The sequence below is a fragment of the Terrapene carolina genome, unplaced genomic scaffold, assembly GCF_002925995.2.
Source record: "Terrapene carolina triunguis isolate 2854851 unplaced genomic scaffold, T_m_triunguis-2.0 Scaffold132, whole genome shotgun sequence".
NCBI classification, from domain to species: domain Eukaryota; kingdom Metazoa; phylum Chordata; order Testudines; family Emydidae; genus Terrapene; species Terrapene triunguis.
Window position 1 is genome coordinate 9,074,069 of NW_020664483.1, and position 7,362 is coordinate 9,081,430.

At 47.2% G+C, this 7,362-nt stretch overlaps 1 protein-coding gene across 1 annotated transcript in view; it reads left to right on the top strand.

Annotated features, from left to right (window-relative positions):
• Window positions 1-5,072: 5,072 nt before the first annotated feature.
• SLX4IP (SLX4 interacting protein) overlaps window positions 5,073-7,362 on the top strand; it is a 125,683-nt gene continuing 123,393 nt past the window's right edge. Inside the window, exon 1 of the mRNA XM_026653203.1 lies at window positions 5,073-5,139. The gene's annotated coding sequence lies outside the window, so the exon portion shown is untranslated. The remainder of the gene's footprint in view (window positions 5,140-7,362) is intronic.

The following is a 7,362-nucleotide window of genomic DNA, read 5'->3' on the forward strand; positions in this document are numbered from 1 at the left end:
GAAAAAGGTATAGAGTAATTTATGTACTGAATTGCCTTCTAACTCCTGCTATGTGGTGTATTCAGTACATAATGGTAGGGTTAACTCACTTTCAGAAAAATTAAACAGAAAAGGCTAAAAGGTTTTCTATAACAAGATCATAATGGTTAGAAAATTGATTATCACATGAATTATATACTACATTAAGTATTTCAGTCTGGCTAAGTAGGGAACTTACCTTTTATATATAGTACTACTGTTATTTTCCTTTTTTTTGACTTTCATGTTGCATCACATATGTCACAATGCCAGGTTCTGGTACATAATCCTCTCTTTTTGTTTGGAACATAGAATTGGACTTGATGTTAAACCACCCCCAGTGTATCAGCCCAAGGCTAGTTCCCATAACAATCAAAACTTTGTAGTCCTTCCAGATGGTTTTAAGGCCCATACTGGCATCTACCTATGTAAAGACAGTTGATCATTTTATTTTAAACATGTTCCAAGAAATATTTCTCTCCAACCACTATAATAGCACAGTACAGCCAAACCTGAATGTTAATATTTTTAATTATATTGCAGCATGCCAAATGATTAAGAACAAAAAGTGACAGAAGGAAGCCTTGCTTAGTGAACTTTAAAATTGTCTTTAAAAATAACCTCAGTTCAGATACCTAAAAAGAAATGCTAATTGCTGTACTTGTTTCCCATGCAGTTATAAGCTATACTGGTATAATTACTTCCACTTTGTTGGGGTTTTGCTGCTTTAACTATACCAGTTTTGCACGTAAAACTTTTTTCTTTTTCAAAGACTGAAAGGGTATACAATGCTGTAAGATCTGCAAGGATCATAAGACTTTGCACTTATCATTGATAAATCTCAAAGCGCTTTTCAATGGTTTTACAAAGGAGGATACTGAGGCACATTGGCCCCAATTCTGCAAACACATACACACCCATGTAAGCGTTGCAAGATCATGGTAACAGATGCTAAAAGTATGTCTACACTACAAAAAACAAAAAAAACACAACCCCAACAGCTGGGTCAACTGACTTGGGCTCATGCTATGGGGGTACAAAATAGCTGTGTACATATTCCCGCTTGGGCTCTGAAACCTGGTGAAGGGGATGGGTCTCAGAGCCTCGGTGGGAATATCTACATAGCTATTTTTACCTACATAGTATAAGCCCAAATCACTTGATTCACACTCCAGGACTGGCTGCTAAGGTTATGGGTTTTCTTTGCAGTGAAGACACATCCTAAGTGACTTCCCCCCAGTATCACTGCACCTCAGTGGCAGTCAGAAATAAAATCCAGGTCTCCAGTTGCCCAACCCCATGCTTAGTTCACAGGAGCATATATGCTAGCCTCATCCCTGCCCCTTTCAAGGGGATTCCCAACCATTAACATATTCTGCTGTAAAACCAAAAGCTTCAACACCTATCTGAATGGTATTGTTAACCAGAATATATGTTACTGCATCCTTTTATAAGTTTTAGTGAATACTTCTCCTCCTTCCCCACCAAGCAAAACACTCTTATACCCACAGGAAGTCCTACTATTGATAAGAACCCAGATTTTAAGCTCACGGTCAGGGTCTCATTATCTTTAGTAATACAAGCGTCTTGTGCTATATTTACTCCTGGGGGAATTCTGCGCCACTGCGGATGCACTGAATTCATGTGCCACGCAGATTTTTTTTCCACAGAAAATACATTCTGCCAGAAAGGTGCTGCAGTTACTCCTTTCACCCATCAGGAGCCACTGTTGCACCAGAACAGAGCAGCCACTCCCAGGCAGGAGTAGCCCCAGCTGAGGACAGGAAAGAGAAAGAGGCTGCATTCCTCACAGCACCCTGCCTGTGGGGCCAGGTCAGGAGGCATGGGATATGGTGGGAGAGACAGCATGGGGTTACAGGGGGAGGGTCAGACTCGGGTTCAAAAGGGCTGGGGGGAACAGACTGGGGCTGAATGGGATTTGGGGTGCAAGGACACAGGGGGACAGGGGAAAGAAGGTGCAGGGACACATAGGAAGGAAGGTGTGTGCAGGGACACATGGAGGGAGTGGGGTCACAGGGGCATATGGGGAAGGAGTGGGTGAGTGAGGGTGCAAGGATTCATGGGGATAGGGGAGAGGATGCAGGGCCACATGGGGACAGGGGCAGATGTATCTGACTGAATGAGAGCATGCTAGGGTCTGCATGGCGGACGCTCCCTAGCAATCCCTTCCCACCACAAAAACCTGTTCCATACTTCTCCCACTTGCACCCAACCATCCTCCAAGTTTTCTGGGTGTGGTTTTGGGGTGAGGGTTGAGTGGGAGGATGGAAAGAAAGTAGGGGGAGAGGTAAGCAGCAACTCTTCTGGAGTAGAAAGATTTTTGAAGGGCTGTTATAAAATAAGCCTGACCCCTAGAACTAGTCAGATCTTTCCCCCACAAAGTCCTAATATTTTCAAATACCCTGAAACACTGTAAGGCCAGGTCTACATTTGAAAAGGTCTGCTGGAATAGCTATTGCTGCAAACCCTCCTAGAGTAGATGCAGGAAAGAAGTATGTTTGCCAGTACAGCTTATACCAATTTGGCAAGCAAAATAAGTTATACAGTCCTAAAGCACTTTTACGCTGGTATAATTGCATCTACCGCAAGACTTTTGCAACTATAGAAATGTCACACACACAAAAATACACCCCAATCAACATTGCTATCTGGGCAAAAGTTTATAATGTAGAGCTGTTCTAAACCACAGATTGCATTATGAAGGGCTCGGAGAATTGCTCAGGTATAGAGTTAGTCTTCCTAACACTATAGGTATGTCTGTGTGGTAGAAGGATCTGGTGCTGATAAATACCTCTTCTGTAAAACACTGAAATCTATACGTGACAAGCAACAGATGAGAGCTAAACATTATCATCATGACTAGAGCTGATTAAAAATAATCCAACAATTTCTCAATTCCCCCTCCTCCATAGCATTTCAAAACGTGATAAAAATTAACCAGCTCTACTAATGTGGGAAATGCTGTTGTAAACTCAAAAAGGTAGGGAGGGGAAGGAAGGGCAGTGTTTCTAAATCCTTGCAGTTTAGCAACCCTTCTTGACTGTGTATTTTGGGAGCTTGCCACAGAATACTTGACACTAAGGGGCATACAGTGAGCAGTGCGTGCATGCAAGATTTTCTTTGCTTTAGATTGTAACAAAACTTTGGGTATGTCTACACTACAGGATTAATCCGAATTTAGATAATTCGAATTTGGGAAACAGGTTGTATAAATTCGATTGTGCGCGGCCACACTAAGCACATTAATTCGGTTTTTAACCACATTAATTCGGTGGTGTGCGGCCACACTACCCCATTACTTTAACCACAGTAATTCGGTGGTGTGCGGCCACACTAACCCTAATTCGAATTAACAAAATCGATTTAGGCGCTACTCCGCTCGTCGAGGTGGAGTACAGAAATCGATTTTAAGTGCCCTTTAATTCGAATTAACTGGCTCTGTAGTGTGGACGGGTGAAGGGTTAATTCGGATTAACGCAGCTAAATCCGAATTAAAGTCGTAGTGTAGACCAGGCCTTTTAGTGACCCAAGTGCCTTTTTTGAATCTCGAGGGGGGTTACAATCTAGTGGTTTGCAAAAGGCACTGGACTGGGATTCAGGAGACCTGGGTTGGATTTTGGCCTCAGGCACACAGGTTCTCTGTAACCCCACTGTCTAGGGACTGCAGCTCAGGTGTGGGAAAGAAAAACAAAACAAAAACCCAACAGGATATTGCATATGCTGCAGTAATAGAGGCCATACAGTCCTACAGGTGGGTGGCTCCTAGGACTGGGAGTTGGGACACCACTGGGGCTTTGAGGTGACTCCAAGTTTTCTCTCGTTTTCAGGTGCTTGCCTGGCTGGCTCTTGCTCATGGGCTTATGCTCCAGCTGATCTCCCTATAAGGGGTCAGAAAGGGATTTCCCCCCAGATTGGCAGGGACCTTGGGGCTTTTCTGCCTTTCTCTGCAGCACACGTAGGTAATCTGCTAGTATCATCTGCACATATCTCACTGAATCGTTTCCCTGCCGTGTGTGTGTGTGTGGGGGGGGGGGTGTTGGGACACTGGTGAGCCTGGTCCCTCCTATTCTCTGCCCGTGGCCCCTAACAGCCTCGTCCCGTGTCAGGTTCAGCGGGCGGCCTGTGACACACACAGGGGGTCAGAGCAGAGGAGCTGGTGACCCCGTCTGTGAATGGCGGGTTTAGGGCCTGCTCCCATTGACTTCACAGGTGCAGGATCGGACCCCAGCGAACAAGCGAGGTGTGAGTGCGGGTCACGGCCCGCCCCCTGCGAACAAGTCAAGGGGGGGGGAGGGACCAGCCGCCTCCCCCTAACCCTCAGCCCTGTTCCCTCTACCCATTCCCAGGAGGCATCAGCCCCGCTCGCCCCCCCCCATCCTCCTCACCTCCACTCGCACACCACCCGCCAACTCCCCCTCACGGGGCGACCCACCGGCAGCCGCCAACGCCTGCTGCCCGCGCGCGAGAAACCCAGGGTCAAGGAGAGTCCGAGAAGCCGGTGCAGGTCCTTTGCTAGGGAGAGGTGGTGGCTCAGTCAAACGCCTGTCTGATTCCCCAGAGCGACTCTCCTCCCGGAAATATCCTAACGGGGATTTCAAGCTGTTTTTTACTCAGGAAAATGCCCGGACAACGGGACGTGTTACAAACGTGTCGTCAGGTCCCTCGGGCATCTGTGTAGGCACCTATATAATCCAAACCCTAACGGTCGGAGGAAGGCCAATTACATACGCTTTTTGTAATCCGCTTCTCCCGCGAGGGGGAATTATCGACCCAAAGCCTCCCCACCCCCTTTCCAATCGATTTAATTGTGGTTAACTCAAATCTCCTTGCTTTTAGCAAAGAACCGATCTTTCGTTGGCCGTCCCGGGTCACGTGACACCGGAGGGCCACTAAGGGAAACACCCGGATGTCAATGCGTGTGGCCATTCCAGGTGGAATAAAGGCCTGGGGTTGTTTGGTCGCCATTTTGGATTGAGGCAAGGAGACGCCATATTGGATTGGGGCAGAGAGGCTCCATCCGAGCGGCCATTTTGGATAGGGGCAGAGAAGCCGGTGCAGGCGAGCGAGAGCGACACACGCGGTGTGGGGAGGGGCTGGCGCGTGAGTATCCCCCCCGGGGCCGTTCAGATCGGGCGGATATGCCCCTGTTTCTACTGCAATATAATCTACTCCCAAAATAAACACCGCTCCCCCCCACACCTCCAGGGGCTCCTGCCCCCGATGACCCCCCCGCCTCCAGCTCTCGTCCTGCTCAGCGCACACCTCCCCAGCTGTTGCCACTGCTTGGTGTTCAGTGCTCAGTCCTGCCCCCTGCAGTGAATGGCCAATCCATCGCCCCTGGGTGCCCACCCCTTACATTCACCCCCCAACCTGTCTCTGCTCCCTTTGCATTCCCTTTCAAACCGCCCACTCCAGTGCTTTCCCCTTTGCATTCACCCCCAAACCAACCCACTGCATATTCCCTAATTGCTAGTGTTGTTTGTCCCCTTTGTAGTCACCCACCCCCAAACTTCCCTGCCCTCTTTGCATTCACCCCCAAACCACCCCACCCCCAGTGCTATCTGAATTAGAATAATCAGACATATAGATGAACACAATTTGTTGGGGGAAGAGTCAACATGCCTTTTGTAAAGGGAAATCATGCCTCCCAATCTATTAGAATTCTTGGAGGGTGGTTGACAAGGGGGAATCCAGTGGATATAGTGCAGTGGCTCTCAAACTTTATTATGTGTGACCCCTTTCACATAGCAAGTCTCTGAGTGTGATCCCCCTCTTATAAATTAAAAACACTTTTTTATATATTTAATACCATTATAAACGCTGGAGGCAAAGCGGGGTTTGGGGTGGAGGTTGACAGCTCACAACCCCCCATGTAGTAACCTCATGACCCCCCTGAGGGGTCCCAACCCCCAGTTTGAGAACCCCTGATATAGTGTACTTGGACTTTCAGAAAGCCTTTGACAAGGTCCCTTGCCAAAGGCTCAGATACAAAGTAAGCAAGCACTCATGGGCTAAGAGGGAAAGCCCTCTCATGGATTGGTAACTGGTTAAAAGACAGGAAACAAAGGGAATGAATAAATAGTCAGTTTTCAGAGAGGAGAGAAGGGTAAATACAGTAACTCCTCGCTTAATGTTGTAGTTATGTTCCTGAAAAATGCGACTTTAAGCAAAACGATGTTAAGCGAATCCAATTTCCCCATAAGAATTAATGTAAATGAGGGGGTTAGGTTCCAGGGAAAAAAATTTCACCAGACTAAAGACTATATTTTATATATATATACACACACAGAGTATAAGTTTTAAACAAACAATTTAATACTGGTACATAGTGATGATGACTGTGAAGCTTGGTTGAGGTGGAGGAGTCAGAAGGTGGGATATTTCCCTTACTGGTAAATGATGAACTAGCAATTGGCTGAGCCCTCAAGGATTAACTCTCTCTCTACACAAGGCAGCAGGAATGGAGGGAAGATATGCGCATTTCCCTTAAGTACACTGCCTTGTTAATTAGACCAAGCTCCCTCCGTCTTGAGCCCTGGTGTCCCGTTCCCCCCCCCCCATGAAAGATGGGGTAAGCGGGGTGCAGGAGCAGGAGGGAGGGGGACATCCTGACATTAACCCCCCCCTTCTTTCCCTCCCCCCCACACAGCAAGCAGGAGTCTCAGGGAGCAGCTCCAAGGCTGAGGGCAGGAGCAGCACATGGCAGTGCGGGGAGGAACACAGCTGAACTGCAGGCAGCTGCTGGACAGGGAATTTAGGGGAGTGGGGAGCTGATAGGGGGCTGCAGGTCCACCCTGGTTCCAAGCCCCCACCAGCTAGCTGCAATGGCCTGCTCTTCCTGCAGGCAGTAGACAAAGCAGACGGCTGCCAAGTGACGTCAGAAGGGAACATTACACAACTTTAAACAAGCATGTTCCCTAATTGATCAGCAACATAATAATAAAACAACGTTAACCCAGATGACTTTAAGTGAGGAGTTACTGTAGTGGGGTCCCCTAGGGATCTGTACTGGGACCAGTGCACCCTTATTCATATTCATAAATGATCTGGAAAAAGGGGTAAATGCTAAGATGGCAAGATTTGCAGACAATATCAGGATAGTTAAGTCCAAAGCAGACTGTGAGGAGTTACAAAGGGATCTCACAAAACTGGGTGACTGGGCAACAAAATGGCAGATAATATTAAATGTTGATAAATGCAAAGTAATGCACATTGGAAAACATAATCCCAACTGTCTATACAAAATGATGGGTTCTAAATTAGCTGTTAGCTCTCAAGAAAGAGACCTTGCAGTCATTGTGGATAGTTCTGTGAAAACATTCA